Source organism: Mauremys reevesii, linkage group 6 (genome assembly GCF_016161935.1).
Source record: "Mauremys reevesii isolate NIE-2019 linkage group 6, ASM1616193v1, whole genome shotgun sequence".
Lineage (NCBI taxonomy): Eukaryota > Metazoa > Chordata > Testudines > Geoemydidae > Mauremys > Mauremys reevesii.
The window spans coordinates 93,289,405-93,309,731 of record NC_052628.1 but is presented as its reverse complement, the minus strand read 5'-3'; the positions used below and the strand labels follow the sequence as shown (position 1 = coordinate 93,309,731).

The following is a 20,327-nucleotide window of genomic DNA, read 5'->3' as shown; positions in this document are numbered from 1 at the left end:
TGCTAGTCTATGGTTTCCAATATTGGTGGAAATCTTTTAAGATTAAATATCAGCCATTTTTGTGACATTTCTACTGTCTGGGGATGTTTTTTTGCCCTCTAATAACCTAAAAGAAGCAAATGGGATTTTGCTTAAACTTAAAAATAAACACAGAATACTCATTAGCCAGTCACCAAGTATGAAACATTTAAACCCCAATAGCTTATTTTTCAGAAAGTTATGGACACAACATTTGAAAACAGAGGCTTATTGAAACTGTTTTGCAACCTTGACTGTAGTGTCTACTGTTAACTGAATGCTCCAATAATTACTCTGCACAGTACATATGGCATTGGAGTATTGCATTCATAATGCTTCAATTAAGGTTTCCATTATGAACATGTATTTTCAGAGGCTAACTCCTAAGAGGCAAAATTTGGTAAAAAGCTGTCAAGCCATTTTTGATAGATAAAAGCAAAAGCAAAAAGGATTCTTTTTACTAGTATCGGATGATTTCTTGTTAATCTTTTGCAAGAAAACACAGTTGCCTTTTAAAGCACAGTATTTAGTAGGCACTTATGCATCTATTATTTTCTCAGTGTGTACATGCTTCTTATTAATTTTATGTAACAATAGGAAATAGGTCCATTTTTTTCTATGTTGAAGAAATACACATTTAAAGAGTGGCACCTACTGTAAGGTTTGTTACTTTAAGAAATGAATTCAATTGAGCTAAACTGATTTGCAGTAGATGATAATCTAGCTCTTTATCTTCAATCAAGTTACACCGAGAGAGAGTTACTTTGTATTTGTTGTAATATATTTCATTTCCAACTGTAACAGGGTTCACTACTCACTGCTGGCATGCCTTCTCATGGCTCACCTGGGGGTTTCCTGCTGTTCAGACACCCCCTCCTAAGGTTGCTCAGCCCACTCTCTATCACTCTGGGTAGTTGTCTTCTTTGTGATTTGGCTGTTCCTTCTTTAGGATTTTGCCTTGTGGCCAAGTCATAATAACTGTTCCCTTCTGTTGTTTGTTAAAGTGTTTTAGGACAAACTATCCCTCTGCCATTCTAGGCAGTCTTCTAGTCTCCATCCACAGGCTGTTCCACTTGCCCAGAAGCAGATGGAAATCCCAGGCCCATCCTCTACACCAGGTTCTAGCCCAGGGACCCTATGGTCCACAATGATGGTCTATTTACTCCCAACCTGATTGTTAGTTCCCTGGAGTCTGTATTACTTCCTCCTGCTCTTCCCTAGCACTTCTGGGTTTATCATCTGTCAACATTTCCCCCACAGCTGCTTCCTACCAGACCCTTTACTCGCTCACAAATCTTCCCTCTTATAAAAAATGATTGCAGACTAATTCTACTTACAGTACCCATCTGTTCTCAGCTTTCTAGAAGCCCTACCTGTTCCTGCCCAGGTGAGCTTCATCCTTAATTAAGCATTATTGAGCCTTGGCTCCCCTCCAGCTGCAGCCTATGTGGTTAATGGGCCCATCTAGCCTACACTGGTATGGGATGAACACCCCATCATAATTCAGTAATGTTGTAGTAACTGTAGAGCCAGAAGGGGCCGTGATTACATTCAACGCTAACTCAAACACACTGGAAGAAGCTATTTTTATTGGACTATTGGCTGAGATGTCACCTACTCTCTTCTCCTGAAAAGAAGTCCCACGGGATCTTTAAGTTGTTCCTGAAGAGACGACGTAGACACTTTATTCACCAACTCATCTAAGGATATTACTTTTAATTGGGCAATGCATTTCCACTTCAGCATGATGAACGTGTGGTGCAAGGCTTGAATTTATAACCTTTAGCCCCAAACCAAAATACTGGCACTTGAGTCATGAAGACCATTTGGTTCAGAGTGGTCTGTGTGCTAATACATCCGGGTTAATGAACAACAAACATTTGGACACCAAATGCAACTTTCTAGCAGAAAACTGCTGCATCAAAATTTCATATAGTGTCTAACTCAGCCACTACTAAAGCATCTGGATTCTTTGCAAATGATGAGGACAGTTCACAGTAATCAATCTTACGTACCTAAATTTTACTTAAAATTCTATTTACACACTTCTATGGAGCCAATTGACTCAAAACAAGGAGATTTTTATAAGACAAGCCTTCCAATACTTAACAGAGTGGGATGCAAACTTTGTATCATTTCATATGTGCCTTATTTTTTGTACCACATTGTACAGTAGATATTGTATAGTGAGTTCTGAGAACATGCACAGAATATGAACATGTGCATGTTTAATGTTGAAATATCTGGAACAACTTTTTAGTTATTTGTAGCCTTTTTGAAAACGGGGTTTTCAAAAAGCAAGGTGCAACATCCATGCATGATTGTTCACTTTTATTTGAGTACAGGCAGATACTTGCATGTGCAGATGGACAGGTAGGCATCGATACAGTCACATGTATTGTGTCTGAAAATACATGTGTTGTGTAGGTAAATACTGATTACCTCCCCAGAGGGATCAGATTTTCCAATGTTCTTTTATTTCACTGAAGACTGATGTTGTGGTGCTCACCTACCACATGGCTACCTTATACGTTGAGGGGAAGGGGTACTTGGATGAGGCTTCAACGACATGCAAGCTGGTCCTGATTGATTGACTTAAAACACCTCAATCACTTGAGCCAGCACTGTGGGGAGTGATCGTATAAGGACATTGAGCAGTGGAGTCATCATCCTGCTTCCAATTCAGGTGGCTAAGAACTAGCCCCAGGAATGAGAAAAGTATAGGCTTTCCCAACAGGTTGTTTCAGAGCTAGGCTCTGCACTTGTGGTAGGATGATTTCCAGCCTGTGTGTTTGCTTCTTCTGTATAGGCTCCAGCAACAGTGAGAACAAAAATTGCAGTTGTCTCTGCATGCCACTAGAGTTCTTAGAAATGTAAAGGAATATTAAACAGAAAAACTACGGCATCTCAATTTTAATGCTTTGTATAACACAAAGTTCATACATGTGCATAAGTGCTGAAACTGGGAGTGCTGCTGCACCCCTGGCTTGAAGTGGTTTCCATCATATACAGAGTTCACAGTTTGGTTCAATGGCTCTCAGCATTCCCACTATACAGATTGTTCCACCACCCTTGTATATGTGAAAAACAAACCAATCCAAAAATACTGTTTCCTTACCTATTCTATCAGACATACATATCTTGGAATATAAAAAATATTTTTCCCCAGTGTTTAAACTGTTTCCATATTTGTCCCAGCTTGTGCAATGAGAAACATGCCAGTTTCATTTTTTTAAAGTCCGTTTCTAAATTTCACTAGTATGTTTTCATTCATTAGGAAATGTCTGCAACATCTGAGTGTAAGAGCATCTGTTTCCACTAGATTTTTTTTTTTAAGGAAACATTTTTTAGTGGTCTAAGATTTGGTTAAAAATGATTTTTACAAAACTTACATTTTGGACCAAAGTTGTCCAAGCAATGCCCCTTTAAAATCTCAAATTCATTTTTTGTTGAAGTTTGCTGCTTACTCTACAAGTTCTGTTATGTTTGTCTCTAAAGTTTCTGTCCATATATGTCCTGACAAACACAGATGTTATGATTCAGTGCATTTTTAAATTATCACATTCATGTTAAATGTAGGTTTCCTCCCACCCCTTATCTTTTCTCCATGGTGTTATTTTCTTTCTGTCCATTTTTCTTATATTAAAAAGGCTCCTACTGGAATTTAATTTTGAGTTAAATCTTCACCCCACCCATCAGCTGCGAGGCTGCATTAAATAAATCCTACTAAAAGTAATAAACCACTCTTAGCTGCGGCCTTGTGATATCTGTTGTCAGCCTGTCAGCAAATGTAGGAGCTGAATTCACTGTTACTGCTACTAGGGGAAAGAGAATTTGAAGACCAAGTAACCCACAACATCAGAAATACTATGATTAACTGAGATATTTGATGCTTACTATGTTTTAACATGCAGAGGATGATAACAAAGATGATATTCTTGATAAGACACATTTTCATCCTGTTAATGGTAAAACAAAATGGTGGGGCAGAGATGAGAGGGGGAAAAAAAACTTTGCCCATGAAGTTCTGCTATCCAACTATTGGTCTGTGATTTCAAGGATTAAGTGCAATAGACACGAAAACAGTGTATATTTGTGAATAGCCTGTAATCCACTAAGGATCATGCACATTTGAGAGGAAAGGGAAATTCTTGATCAGTATGAACTTCATTTTATTTTTATTATATTCTTTATATGCAGTCTATGGGTATGTGTATACAAAATGAGTGTGAATGTGTGTGTGTGTGTGTGAGAGAGAGAGTGTATATATCTATACACAGTCAGACACTGTGAATTTCAAAGCAAATAAGCATACATGGGAAAAAAGAGAAACCTGAAGAATTCTCTCCCGCCCACAAGCACTCTGGGATACTGGGAGCAGAGCACTCTAACATGGCAGGATTTATAGGTGTGACTAATATAAGTTGACAGCTCAGTTCAGATATGTCTGCCTGTCCTTAGCTAGACCATTTTAGTGAAATGTTTGTTTACCCTTAAAGAGCTGAACTTGGCTCATAGAGGATGACTATTTTTCATTTGTTTGTGTCCAGCCTGGAAGAGTTAAATTGTATAAACAACGAACAAGCCGGGCTATTGGTTATTTGGTTTCTTTTATGGGAACAACAACAGCTCAGCAATAAACATCCTCCCTTCACTAAAGACAGCATATTCTTGCCTTTGGGAGAGCCAGAGATCCAGGAATTCCCAGGGGGCTGAACGCAGAAAAAACTCAAGGAAGATATTTTAACTGAGGGCACTTGAGTACATTGGTGGATGGGCTATTTCTAACAATTATCACAATGTTTTCTCCTTCATCTAAGAAAAAACATTTCCAATTTATCAGTGAAGAATGCATATACCAATTCATAGCAAGTGTTAGCAGATGACTAAAAATGAAGGCTATTTTCTAAAACAATAGTGGTGAGAGGTAAACACAAAAACCAAATATGATATGGTCTTTTTCTCAAAGAAATTCTTTGCTTATGGGTATCAGCATATTGGAAAACACATTTTAGAGCTTAGTTTAGAGATAAGCCAAATACAAAATGCAGACCCTTCCACTCCTTCCGTTAGCATTTCTCAGTGTTTTGACAGTGAGGCTGTAAAAGGGGACATGGCATTCCCTATCATCTCAGTTCTTTCCACCGCTTCCTCAAAGTCAGGATTTTACAGAATTCCAAAGAAGAGGGGAAGGTGGATAGTAGCAAAGACTGGACTTCTGATCTTAGCACACTTTTGTGAATGGGGTCCCTGAACAGGATAGTTCTCTGAAAATGTCCACTCAATGTGCAGTGGCAGTCAAAAAAAGTGAACAGAATGTTGGGAATCATTAAGAAAGGGATATATAATAAGACAGAAAATATCACATTGCCTCTATATAAATCCATGGTATGCCCACATCTGGAATACTGCGGGCAGATGTGGTCACCCTATCTCAAAAAAGATATATTGGAATTGAAAAAGGTGCAGAAAAGGGCAACAAAAATGATTAGGGGTATGGAACGGCTTGCCGTCTGAGAAGAGATTAAAAAGACTGGGATTTTTCAGCTTGGAAAAGAGATGACAAAGGGGAGATATGATACAGGTCTATAAAATCATGACTGGTGTGGAGAAAGTAAATAAAGTGTTATTTACTCCTCATAACACAAGAACTTGGGGTCACCAAATGAAATTAACAGGCAATGGGTTTAAAACAAACAAAACAAAAGGAAGTATTTTTTCACACAATGCACAGCCAACCTGTGGAACTCCTTGCCTTGCCAAGATTATAACAGGGTTCAAAGAAGAACTAGATAAATTCATGGAGGATAGGCCCATCAATGGCTCTTATCCAGGATGGGCAGGGATGGTGTCCCTAGCCTCTGTTTGCCAGAAACTGGGAATGGGCAACAAGGAATGGATCACTTGATGATTACCTGCTCTGTTCATTCCCTCTGGGGCACCTGGCATTGGCCACTGTTGGAACACAGGATATCTCAGGGTCTCAACAGCTAATGCTAAATTACACTGAGCAGTGAAGAAACTTGTATAATACAGTAGAACCTCAGAGTTACTAGTATATCAGGAATAGTAGTTTTTCATAACTCTCTGAAATGTTCGTAACTCTGAACAAAATGTTATGGTTGTTCTTTCAAAAGTTTACAACTGAACATTGATTTAATACAGCTTGGAAACTTTACTATCAAAAGAAAAAATGCTGTTTTTAACCATCTTAATTTAAATGAAACAAGCACAGAAAGTTTTCTTACTTTGTCAATTTTTTTTAAAGTTTTCCCTTTTTAGTAGTTTATATTTAACACAGTACTGTACCATATTTGCCTTTTTTTTTGTCTGCTGCTGTCAGATTGTGTACTTCTGGTTCCAAATGAGGTGTGTGTTGACTGGTCAGTTTTTAACTTTGGTGTTTGTAATTCTGAGGTTCTTCTGTAGAATAAATAAATACTGTTACTAGCAATGGAAAATAGACAAAATATTATTTAAACATCATCTAGGCTTCTCTATCCATAATAGAACTGGAAGCTGAGACACAAATGGATTTCAGCTAAACACTGATGAGGCTTCACATAATATTTATTGTTGTTAGTTTTGTTCAGCACAGTTGCAGATAAATATTTATCTTATTCAATTGCAGCCTATGGGCAGTACATAAATAATTTTAAGATTGAAATGTAACAGGCTCTATATGTTCGGTCTACTGCATGGGAACATAGAACTGTATGTGATCCACAATCCTTTATCATTAATGCAAATTATTAATCTATATGTTATCATGAACTGCAGAGTAGAGAATTTTTCATCCTTGAAATATCTCCTATTCTTATATAGTGGATAGATCCAATTCCCAGTATAATCAACTAAAAGACTTCCAGTGGGAGTGGGTCTGTAGAACATCATTTTAAACCTGGGTCCATAAAAGAAGATATCTAAATAGAGCTAGGTGTATAATTTCCTAGAACATTTCACCTCTTTTTCTGTTGTGTTTTTTTTCCATAAACAGATTGTGAAATCCCAGATGTATTCACTGTAGATGCTATGGTAATGTAAATAAATAAATTAAATCAATCAACTAATAATAATACATAATTCATCAAATTCCTTGAGGAAAAAATATTTTAAGTCTGCAGATCATTCGCATTCAGATCTGGGACACCTGGAGTCCTTCAAACCAGTACGGGGTCCTCTTTGCTCTAATCAGCCTCTGTACCATATGACTTGAGTATAGCTAACAGAACACCTATTTTTAAAAAAAAAAGTGTCCAAAGGTGATCTTGGTAATTACAGGCTAATAAAGTCTAACTTCAGTACCAGGCATACTGGTTAAACCTACAGTAAAGAACACAATTTTCAGACAAATAGATAAACATGATATGTTTTGGAAGAGTCAATATGGCATTTGTAAAATGAAATCATGCCTCATCAATCTATTTGAATTCTTTGAGGGAATAAAATATAGTTTATATATTGTATTTGGACTGTTCAAAAGCCTTTGACAAAGACTCCTAAGAAAAGTAAACAGTCCTGGGATAAGAGGGAAGGTCCTCTTGTGGATCAATACCTGGTTAAAAGACCGGAAACAAAAAGGTAGCAATATATGGTCAGTTTTCACAATGGAGAGATGTAAAAAAGTGGGATCCCCCAAAGATCTGTACTGGAACGTTTGCTGTTCAACACATTCAAAAATTATCTGAAAAAGGGGGTTAACAGTGAGGTGGCAAAATTATTCAAGATAGTTAAGTCCAAAGCTGACTTCAAAGAGTTACAAAGGGATCTCACTACACTGGGTTACTGGGCAACAAAATGGCAGATGAAATTCAATGTTTATAAGTGCAAAGTCATGCACATTGGAAAAAAATCCCAACATAGAAAAAATAGGGTCTAAATTGGGCATTACATATCAAGAAAGAAATCTTGGCATCTGTAATGGGGTTGGACTCACCTCTCGCGAGTGCCCCCTGGCTGAGTGCGTATGCCTGCACACTCTCTCTACCTGTTTGTGGTGGTTCTTTGCTGACTCAAAGTCAAGTCATACACAATCTGTCAGTGAGATAAAGGCAAAGCAAACCCCTTTCAGGGTACAAGTCCAACAGGGGCCTCTCTCGGTGCCCTCTGTGATGTCTCTCTTAGTTTGTCCCTGCTCCAGAATAGAGCGGTAATATTACCTTTCCCTGGAGGTAATATCTTTGCCCTCTCAGGGCCTTTCTGGCCCCAGCTCTCCAGCTGGACCACTACAGTTCAGTCCCCCTTTTGAGGTGCCTCAAAGTCCAGGCCACTTTCCCAGTGTCTGGTAGGGGGGACCTGGGCCTGCCCTCTACTCTGGGATCCAGCCCAGGGACCCTATAGATAGCAGCCATCCACAATGTGCCTTTAAATAAACCGTGTTGATGCTATAATTCCCTGGGCTACTTCCCCATGGTTCCCACACATTTTTCACCCTTACCTCAGGGCCTTATCCTGGTGGAGTCCCAGAAGCCAGCCAGAGCACCATCCACACTCCTCCAGCTCTAACAAGGAACTGAACTTGCTCTGACCCTACTGCTCTTCTTATACTAGCCTGCTGGGCCCTGACTGGCTGCGTCCCACACAGCTGCTCTAGGCAGCTTAGAGGACTTCCCTACTTCCCTTTTCTGGGGCAGGGTGTGGCAGGGACACAAGGCCTCCAGCAGGAGGGCTTCAGGGTCTAGTCCACCCCATCACAAAGTCATTGTGGATAGTTATCTGAAAACATCCCCTTAACATATGACAGTCAGAAGTGCTAACAGAATGTTAGTACTAGGACAGGGATAGATAAGTCAGAAAATAATGCTGCTATATAAATCCATGGTACGGCCACACCTTAAATACTGCATGCATTTTTGGTCACCCCATATCATAAAGATATATTAGAATTGGAAAATGTGCAGAGGAAAATTATTAGGGGGATGAACCAGCTTCCATACAAGGAGAGATTAAGAAGACTGGGACTGTTCAGCTCAGAAAAGAGACAACTAAGGGGGGATATGATTGAGGGCTATAAAAATATGAATGTTTTGGAGAAAAAGTATTATTTTCCCCTTCACATAACACAAGAACCAGGGCTCACCCAATGAAATTAATAGGCAGCAGGTTTAAAACAAACAAAAGTGGGTACTTCACACAATGCACAGTCAACCTGTGGAAGTTGTTGCCAGGGTAATGGTGTAAAGGCCAAGAGTATAATTGGGCTAAAAAAGGAATAAGAAAGGTTCATGGAGGAGGTCCATCAGTGGCTATTAGTCAGGATGGTCAGAGATGCAATTCCATGCCCCAAGTGTCCCTAAACCTCCAACTGCCAAAAGCATCTGTCACTGGCCACTGGGCTAGATGGACTCTTGGTCTGATCCAGTATGGCCATTCTTATTTTTTTAAACCTGTCCTCCACTCTCTACAGTGGCTTCCCAGAGAATGCTGAATCAAATTCAGGGTCTTGGACCTTATCTTCATGGAGCAAAATGGCCTGGGCCCAGGCTATCTAGAAGATCACCTAAAGAGCTATGATGGAAACCGCGGTCAACAGTTTCTCTCTGCTAGCACAACAGAACTTTCTACAAGAAGAGTTAAGCTCATCTGTGCTGGTGAATGAGCTTTCTCAAGGGCTGGTCTGAGATGGTGCAACAAACTCTCTCAGGAACTAAGGACCATTACAACACAAACCGCACCACCTCCTACCCTAGGCACATTTCTTTGACCTTGCCTTCTCTAACACAGACACATAACATCATGTCTGTGAGCATGCGTGGAAAGAAAAAAGAAATTCTAAAACAAAATACTGCACACATTTCTCCCTCTGAGGAGAGGATGAGAGAGCAAACAGTTGACAAACGTTAGTCATGTTGCTTAATGAACTACTGGAAGATGCTCAAACACTACAGAGATACATGCATGTAGGCTAGGCTAGAATAGAATAGAATCCTGGTCACATTATCATCAATGGCAAAACTCCCATTGACTTCAATAGGACCAGGATTTCATCTTTGTATTCTCAGAGTAGGATATGTAGCACTTTGGCTTTGTCCTGACCCTTCCCTCCTTTCTTCAAACAACACAGCTTTTTTATATTGCTGTTCTCTTGTGAATTTTTTATGCAAGACTATTTTTGTGTTGAATATACCAACCACACCAAGTAGGAGGCTATAGATTATGCATAGGAGTAGAAGACAGGTTTTGAAGCAAATTGCAATGTGCTTTTCAGCATGCAAACCATAGGAACATATGGCTAGATATTCACACTTTTAAAATTTCATTATAGAGCAGATGAAGACTTTTTTGTTGTGGGTTTCTTTCTTTTTTTCCTTCTTTTTCTGCACCTTTGAGTGAGAAAAATTGGAAAATTGAATATTTAAGATTAAACTAACTAAATTTCCCCATTTCTGCACTGCTTATGCTTTAGCCAATTGTGATTATAGTGTCCATTTTTTATATAACTTTACTAGTAGCAGATATATCCTGACCATAAATTATTTTCAGAACAAATGCATATATAATCTGAGGGCAAAATGTGGCCAGTTTCAACCACTGAAGCTGATGGGAGTTTTGCATACATATGCTAGAACTGAATTTCACACTTTGCGTTGGATTCAGTATCAAATGAAGTCAAGGCAAAAATTCCCATTGATTTTACTATACATTAAGGTTCAAACATGATAATAATTTCCGGTCCTTTGAGTGGAATAAAATGCATAGTATTTATGCTGCAAAATTTGTCATCCTGAATGCCATAAAATACAGTAAGTATTGCAGGTTTTAATTAGCAGAGAGAACTGAAAGTGGTTCTGTTACTTTTATTTAATTTTAACATTAACAATGGCAATGTTATTGCTTGCTTTATCATCATATTAGAAGTGTTTATTATATTTGTTGCTATTTTAAGAAAGACAGATATACAGTATTGTATTGTGTCTCTAACATTATGCTGGATGATTCATATTTAAAAAGCCACAATTGATAGTCCATGGCTGCTGAGATTGAACATTACTATGTGGGTTATTTAAATTCCAGCTATAATTGACAACTAGCACCTCACTAACACCCTAAAGGTTTTTACTACTTTGATAACCATTTAACATTAAAATTGTCTGGATTTTCAATTGAATACAAATATATATGTTCATGAAAAGAACACTAGTAATAAAATATGCAAGCTTCCATCAGTCATTTATTTGGGATCTTTAGAATGTACTTGTGATGTGTCATTCCATATTCTTTATGAAAATATGCTTATGAATATGACATAACAGATATATTTCATGCAAGATGGCTCATGTGAGATATCATTGGAAAGGTTCTGATTTACTGAATGTGATTATCCTATTTGTATGCATGTACCTGAAATTAGGAACATTGACTATGTATTTGTATTTCAACTATGCTAATTTGGGTGACGTTAACTGCTGACACTTCAGGTACAAGGGTGGAAAAGCCAGACAGGGCGGATGGCCCATCAGCAAGGACAATGGATTGTGAAAAGCTTGGCATTCCTGTGGACCCTCCATACTGCCCCTGTCTCATGGATGCTATAATCCTACAGAGTCAGGTGGTCTTGTCACCTGATACTAAAACATTATCTGGGACTTCTTGTAACTTTCCACTGTAAGGGAAGGGCGGGGGGCGGGGGGTCCTAACTAGGGAAACAAAGGACTCCTACCTTATGCAAATCCTATTTAAGGGTGGGAAGTGAGGTAATCCTGGTTGTCAGTCCTCCCCTGCTAGCCCACCCAAGATTACAGCTGGAAACAACTAAGACTGAACTGGGGGAAAGAACTGGGCCCAGGCTGGAAAGGCATCTGGACTGTGAAGAAGATTATTAGAACCACATTTAGAGAGAGAATTTACATGTAACCAGATTCTTTAGTGTATTAAGATAAGTTTGCGTGCTCTGTTTTATTTTCTTAGTAATCTGCCTTGTTCTGTCTGCTACCTCTATAACTACTTAAAATACACCTGTTATAGTTAATAAGTTTATTTCTGGTTTATAATATAGCCCAGTTTATATTATTTCTAACTGTGGGGGACAGGGAGAAATTGTGCATACCCGCTTCCATATTGAGGGAAGAGGAGAATATAGTATATCTTTGGGTCTGTACTCCAAGGAAAGTGGACATCTGAGTGCTGGAGCAAGTCCCTTAACCTGAGTCTTCCCAGAGCTGATCTGCAGCTGGGTGTGGCCCTGCCTGTGTGTGTGTTAGAGGAGGTTTTAAGAGCCTGGCTCAGCAAGACAGGTAAAAGGGGGCCCATGTTGGCAGAACAGGTAGACTCAGTGGTATCTCAGCACATTAGGTGACTTCCCAAGGGGTCCAACCCATCACAGTACTAACTATAGCAGGTTTTTTAAACTAATCTTACATTTGAAAACATTCAAAGGTTTTTTATTTAATACAAAAAGTTGTTATGATTTGAAATTGCTGTGTGACAGGAGAAAAAAACAACCATATTTTACAGGTTTTCCTTTTGCCAGGGAATTTCTTTCACACTCCAGGACCTACACTAAATGCAAGAACTAGAATCATAGGACAGAAAAGGACCTTGAGAGGTCATCTAGTCCAGTCCTCTGAAAGTCCTGTTCCCTGATCAGGAATGAAATCCAGGCTGTGGCAGCACTAAGTCCTAACCACTAGACCACCAGAGGTGCAATTGATAGAATCACAATTGGCTAAGCCATAAACTTCCGAGTGTTGGCAGTATTTACATTTTTCCATTTTTGTGAACACTCCATTCTATAATCTTTGAGTGCAGAACCATCTTCACTGCTCAGTGCTGTTGTTTTTTTTAATTTGGTCTGGGGCTATGAAAGGGGCCTAAGGGAGTTATGTACCCAACTCCCAAAGATTGAGTAGGATTTGGGTTTCCCATGGCTTCTTTGAAAATCCAAGTCTTACTCATTTGGATTTAAACAACTGCAAGAGAATGGCTATACCACAGATACCTTTACTGTCTGTTCAAAATGCAACCTGTATACACTACAAAACGGAGAAAAAGAAAAAACCTCCCCAAAGTATCATGGTCATTCAGTAAGAACATACTCCAGAACAAAATCAACCCACCGCACAGCCCCACCCATTAGCCTTCCCCAAATACTACCCAAAATGGTGGGCTTTGCAGTACATTGCAAAAGTCAGCATTTTCAGACTACTTTGAACAAAGCAGGGGAGTGAGTTCTAAAACTGAGGGAGCCTCATAGAGAATGCCCCTCCGGGAGGTCAATATCTTATATATCCAAATAAATCCATCTCAAATGCTTCTGCTGATTGCAACTGAGGCACTGTAGCTGGGGGGAAGAGTTAGAGCCAGACTCTTGGTATATTCCTCCTTGCATGATACAATATATTTTAGTTTAGGATTTTATGCCTACATTACACTAAAGACTAATTATTTCTCTGATTATGCTGCAGTAGATTTTATGTATTGGTGCCACCATTTAAAAAGCCACCTTTACAGTTTCTTGATCTTGGGGCTGCTAGGAACCGATATGGCTTCAGATAGAGTAAGTCAGAACAAGCTCAGGACTCCTCTAATTTATAATGACAATGAATTCCCCTTATATACATTATCCTGCCAGTCCAGAATCACTGGAATGCACTACACTTTGGACATATCCCCAACATGACCTCTGTACTAAGGAAGGGGCTGTGAGGTGATTTAGAACCAGCTACACCAACTAGAGATTACTCTGTGCTAAGGAAGTTCCTAGTTACCCTCTTCAGGCTGCTCTCCATCTATTTTGCTATGAGGAGTAACAGCCACAGATCTCAGCCTACAAGTTTTTGGTATGCAAGGGCTCTGTCTCCATTAGAGCGCTGCAGTGGCACAGTTGCACTGGTGCAGCTGCTCCACTATAGTGCTTAGTGAAGACACTACCTACACCGACAGGAGAGCTTTTCCCATCGTCATATGTACGCCATCTCCCCGAGAGGTGGTAGCTTTGTCAAGGAGAGAAACCATCCTGTCGACACAACTCTGTCTACACAAGGTTTTAGGTCAGTATAACTACATCACTCAGAGATATGAAAAATCCACACTCCTGAGCGACGTAGTTATAGCAACATAAGTTGATAGTGTAAACCAAACCTAAGGCAGCCAGGACCAGATGTCACAGCAAAATTCTCTCACACCTGTGTATACCTGGTGAAACTCCCCTATCTTCAGTGGAGTTACTCTGGATTTACAACAGTGTAACTGAAAGCAGGACTTATCCCTGGATGCAGACAAATTTTAGGGATGTTTTAAAGTATGTGATTTGATTATTTTTTTACATGTTTATTATGTGTATATATTTCTCTATTTTAAAGAATTGTTGGACCAGTATGTAAGTGAATTAGTGCCTGAAAATATAACAGCACACATCTCTTTGTAGAGTTAGGGTACGGTATTCTCATCTGAGTTACATTGGTGCATATAACGGGCAACTTCAACAAAGTCAATGAGTAAATCCAGAGTAATTGAGATCAGAATCTGTTCCAGGGTCAGTATGTTGATATCACATCTTTTCCCCGGTGACAAATGGTGAGATTCATCATGCTTCAGTCTTCTACACATAATTCCCATAAGCATCAACTACAGTGGAAGGTACCTCTGGAAACTGAGCTACGGACATAAAATAATTATTCTGGATGCACTACTTTCAGAATAATCTCACAAAGTGGTGGATCAGTAAGAATCTTATACTATATAATTCCCCTTAAATCTGTATATAAACCCTCTGTTCACAGATCTTCTCTTTCTCTCTAATATATCTTAATATAAAATATACTTTAAAAATATTACTTTGATTACAATTAATAAATAAAGGGGTAGACATTCATGGCCCTGCTTCTCCTCATGCTTAAATAAGGAATAGCACTGTTTAAGTCAATGTGACTAATTATCTACTGAATTACATCAGTGTAACTCTATTCATTTCAATAGGGTTACACCAGCATTAAATTAATCTAAGGCAATGGAGAATCAGGCCCAGTGGAGTTACAGGATTCTGAACCCATGCAGAAGCAGGTCATTACATATCTGGCTTTTGTTTGTTTATTTGCACACGCTGTAGGTCAAATTCTGGATTAGTACAAGTAGGCAAAATTCACTTGATGTCCACCCGAATTTTACCCACTTACACCAGGCCTGAATTAGGACCTAAATATTTTGCACATTGTATGCTCAGTTAATTATTGGTGTAGTCTCCTTGAAGTTGACTGAATTATGCCGAGAGGGAATGTGGACTATTTTGTTGTTGTTGTTCATGTAAAAGTTTGATGAAATTAAAGTGTTGACATATTTTGCCTGATTCTACTCACATCTACACATTGACATCAGTAGGTTAACTCCAAATTTACAATGGAGCATGAGTAGTATTTGACCTGATACATTGTTTGAATTGTAGAGCACTTATATAACACAAATTAGCTTTTTGGTAACTGTCATATTGCAGTAATGTAAATTGAATATAAATTCTCCATGCTGTATGTATAAAACTGCCATGTTGAGTCAGACTAATATCCATCTAGCCCAGCATCCTGTCTCTGACAATGGCCAGTACCAGAGCTTTGGGGGAGTGTACGGAACAGGTCAGATGGAGTGATCCACCCTTGTCTTCCCCTCACAGCTTTGGTCAGTCAGAGATTTAGGATTGCCTCAAGCATGGGGTTGCATCCCTCTTGGCTAATAGTAATTGACAGACCTATCCTCCATCAATTTATCTAGTCCTTTTTTGAACCCGGTTATACTTTTGGCCATCACAACATCCCTTGGCAATGAGTTCCACAGGTTAATTTTGCATTGTGTGAAAAAGTACTTTCTCTTGTTTGTATTAAATCTTTTGCCTATTAATTTAATTGGGTGACCCCTTGTTGTATTGTGGGCAAGGGGAAATAACAGTCTTTTCACTTTTTCAAAACCTTTCATGATTTTATAGCCCTCTATCATATCTCCCCAGTAGTCATCTCTTTTCTAAGCTCAACAGCTCTAATTTTTTAGTCTCTCCTTGTATGTAAACCGTTCCATCTTCGCTGACCTTCTCTTAACCTTTTCCAGTTCAACTATGTCTTTGAGATGGGGTGACCAGAACAGGACACAGTCTTCAAGATGTGGGTGCAATATGGATTCATATAGTGGCATTATGACATTTTCTGTCTTATTTTACATTAGTTTCCTAACAGTTCCTAACATTATTAGCCCTTTTGACTGCTGGAGCACACTGAACTGAGGATTTCAGAGAACTATTTACCATGACTCCAAGAACTCTTTCTTGTGGATCAGCTAATTTAGAACATATCATTATATATGTGTAGTTGAGATTTTTTTCCAATCTGCATAACAATTATGTTGCTGTGTATACTTCAGCATGTTAAAATCTTTCCCTCCACTGACGTTCACTTATTATGAAATAATGACATGATATGCTAACAAAAGACTTGCTTCTTTAAAAAAGAAAGAAAGAAAAGATTGGTGTAAAGTTAAAAAGGGAGAGAAAAGAGAACACTGCCCCACAAGAGAAACACATAAACCTTATACTTAAGTGAGACAATGTCTTTTTTCCTGCACTTTTTTTAGCTGAATGTGTTAGAGATATCACACCTAAGTCAATTAAGAGTAAGATGCTCCTTTACTTTGTTCACTCTGAATGAAAGCTCCTAAGTAGGGATAAGTGCATTCTACAGTGAATGCAGAGGTCAGAGTGGAAAGCATAAAGCCTTTTCATCAGAGAAAAATTGTGATTTAAAGCTTAAGCTCTTTCAAAAGCTCTCAGTGGGAAAAATGTCAGTCTGTTAAAGGTAGAATGGAAAGAAAACTGAAGCAGCTCTGTACACCCCCATTATTCATCACCACTAAATAAATCAGGGAGAAACATGGCCTTGTCTTGCTGAATTGTTCATGTTTTAAAAGAAAACGGTTAATCAGAAATCTTTGCACTCTAGCTGGAAAAAAAACCTCAACCCTATGGGGCCAAATGAATCTCTGATGAAATAACATTGTGTCTGATTTAAATGAATACTTAGAGAAGATGTTTAAAATCTGGGTTGATACCCAGATTTTGAATCTCAGATCTGAATGTCCATAAGAGGCTTATAAACAGTCTCTAAACATTATTTCCAAATCTTATGACTGAATTTTCTTTGGATTTTTATGGTAACGTGGGCGGGAAGTTGGGGAGTCAGAGCACCCCGCCTTGGCTGCCTGTCTTATGGATTTTTTTTTTAAACCGTGACATTTTTCATGAGATAAGATTTCCATTTTCTGACCAGCTCTACCCTGGATGCTTGAACTGTCATGCCTGTTAACCCCTGAGATCCAAGCAGATTTTTAAGGGGGATTTAATGCTGCTTGAGACAGCATTACCTCCTGGGTCCCTCTGCAGCTGCTACTAAGTGAAATGGTTCAGGTCATCCCTCTTTAACTGAGCACAGAGGTTCATTACAGCCCTCCACTCCATCACCAAACAGCCACAAGAGTTAGTTCTCTTCTTCCCCATCCCATTCAGGGCAGGGACAATGTCTTTCTAGGTGCTGGTACAGTACCTAGTACAATGGAGCCCAAATCCTGATTGACGCCTCTGAGTACAACCCTAATATAAATATTAAGTGACGGAGCTGATGAGACAATAATGGCTGAAGTGCCTGCAGTATGTTGCGGACACTCAGTTGTGTATCTCCATTGTAACAAATGTATACGGTGCCATCTCCCAGCTTCTCAATCCCTGTAGTCTACACTGGCCCCCTTTCAAGTTTGAGGTTTCTGTGCTCATGTTCAAAGCTCACCACAGGACTGGCTCTAGCTACCTGAAAGACCATCTCTCCTTCATGTTACTTCTTGGAACAAAATCAGTATGGACAAATTGTGCCTTTACACTTGGCTAGATATTCCATTGACTTTAATGGGAACCACCCATTCATAGCCAAGAAAAATATCTGGCTCCTATTTAATATAAAGATGAATTTTTCTTACCTACCTAGTTTTATATCCCCCTGAAAAACATCATTTTCCCCCTAGCCTCTGTTTCCAGAAGCCGAGAATGGGCGACAGGGGATGGATCACTTGATGATTACCTGTTCTGTTCATTCCCTCTGGGGCACGTGGCATTGGCCACTGTTGGAAGACAGGATCCTGGGCTAAATGGACCTTTGGTCTGAACCAGTATGGCCGTTCTTATGTTCAAAACAGATGCTGACAGAACTTTTACTATAATACAGTGACTCCCCTTAAAAAACTGCCAGTTTGGACTTAGATAAAGAAATACAGTTACTTTCGAATTTGCAGTATATTTTGCGCTTCACTTCATTTACTATATGGAATAGTTAGAACACTGAAAATATGGAGATAAACATAACTATTTATCTAAGGCATTTGGCAAGTTTGACCGCTCTAGCCTTAATACTGTGGACAGATCTTTGGATGGTGTCAAGTGACTTTAAATGAGCTGAGCTATTTAAACCAACTGAGGTTCTGGCACTAAGAACGGTTAATCATGAAAAGCTTGTTTAAGTGATCACTGTCAAGGCTGGTACTGTAAGCTTAAAACCTGACCTGCTGGGAAGCTTTGGTGTTAACTTCTTGATTCCAGAACTGTATTTCTTTTTTAAAAAAACAATCTCTAAAGAGACATAAAATGAATTAATTTTAACAACTTCTTTATTTGGTTATTGGCTACTTCTCTATAAAATTATCAAACCATACAAGGTTCTTGTTTCAGACATATTTCATTTAGCCATCACATTGCTTCAGCAAATATGGGGTGGGCTATTATAAAGAGGAAGTAATCAATTGCTCTCCATGTCCAATGAAGGTAGGACAAGTAGTAACAGGTTTCATCTGCAGCAAGGGAGATTTAGATTAGATATTAGGAAAAGCTTTCTAACTATAAGGATAGTTAAAATGTGGAATAGGAGGTTGTAGAATCCTTGTCATCTGAGATTTTTAAGAACAGGTTAGACAAACACCTGTCAGGCATGGTCTAGGTATACTTGATCCTGCCTCAGCACTGGTGATGGGGTGATGACCTCTCAATGTCCCTACATTTCTATGGTCAGTCATATGATTAAGATAGAGGACCACCTGGTGGTGTGAAGGACTCCAGATGAGTCAAATCTGAATGTGAATGGTCTGCAGACTAAGAATGATTTCCTGAAGGAAATTGATGAATTTAATAATTATGAGTTATTAATATTAGTAGTATTACTAAGCACCTACAGTGAATACATCTGGGATTTCACAATCTGCTTGTGAACAAATCATAAACAGAAAAAGAGGTGAAATTTTCTCGAAATTATACATGTAGCTCTATTTAGGTGTCTCTCTTGATAGACCCACTCCCACTGAAAGCCTTTCTATTGATTACATTGGGAGTTGGAGTGGTTCCCTGTATTAGACCAGGAGACAGTTATAAGATGCAGTTCATGGTAACATATAGACTGATAATTGGCATTAATAACAGAGGACCCTGGATCACATAGAGTTCTATGTTACCATGAAGTAGACCAAATATAAAGTCTGTTACATTTCAGTCTTGAAACTATTTATGTACTCCCCATAGGCTTCAATTTAAGAAGATAAATATTTATCTGCAACTGTGCTGAACAATACTACCAACAATAAATATTATGTGAAGGCTCATCAATGTTTAGCTAAAATCCACTCTGTCTTGGCATCTAGTTCTATAGACAGACACCTAGATGATGTGTAAATAATATTTTTTGCCTATTCTCCATTGCCAGAAACAATATTTATTTATTCTATTACATAGGTTTTTTCACTGCTCAGTATTGTTTAGCATTTGTTATTGGAACCCTGAGATTTCAGCACAACATTTAAAGACAGAACCAAGAAACCTGGCTTGTATAGGAAAGCCAAACCAACTCACACTGGAAGGATTGCAAATCTGCATGTGTGTGACATACCAGGGCACAATACATGCTAATAGGTAGCTGTTGTCACCCCTGCCCTGTAACCCTCCATGCCTCACAATGCGCTGTTGAAGTAGCTTCCACCTGGGTCACTCAGAAACACCCTTCCAGCATGAAAGCTACACCCTGAGTATCTGTGCATAACTGCTGTCTGCCAGCCACACTTTGGTTATGCTTTGGCTCTCATCAGCTTGGGTTATACTTGCATCTGAAGAAGTGGGTATTCACCCACGAAAGCTCATGCTGCAAAACGTCTGTTAGTCTATAAGGTGCCACAGGATTCTTTGTTGCTTTTACAGATCCAGACTAACACGGCTACCCCTCTGATACTTGGGTTATACTGTCTCCTTGACAGTACAGAATATTTTAAATGTTATTCCTTAAATGATAACACAGTAATTCAGACACTTCAGT

General features: G+C 38.9%; 1 long non-coding RNA gene across 1 annotated transcript; it reads right to left on the bottom strand.

Annotated features, from left to right (window-relative positions):
- Window positions 1–7,167: 7,167 nt before the first annotated feature.
- On the bottom strand, window positions 7,168–8,508 carry LOC120408634. Its single transcript, XR_005600838.1, has 3 exons — window positions 8,456–8,508; window positions 7,955–8,052; window positions 7,168–7,252 (listed from the first exon to the last, which is right to left on the bottom strand). It is a non-coding gene; the product is annotated as an uncharacterized LOC120408634 (long non-coding RNA).
- Window positions 8,509–20,327: the final 11,819 nt, after the last annotated feature.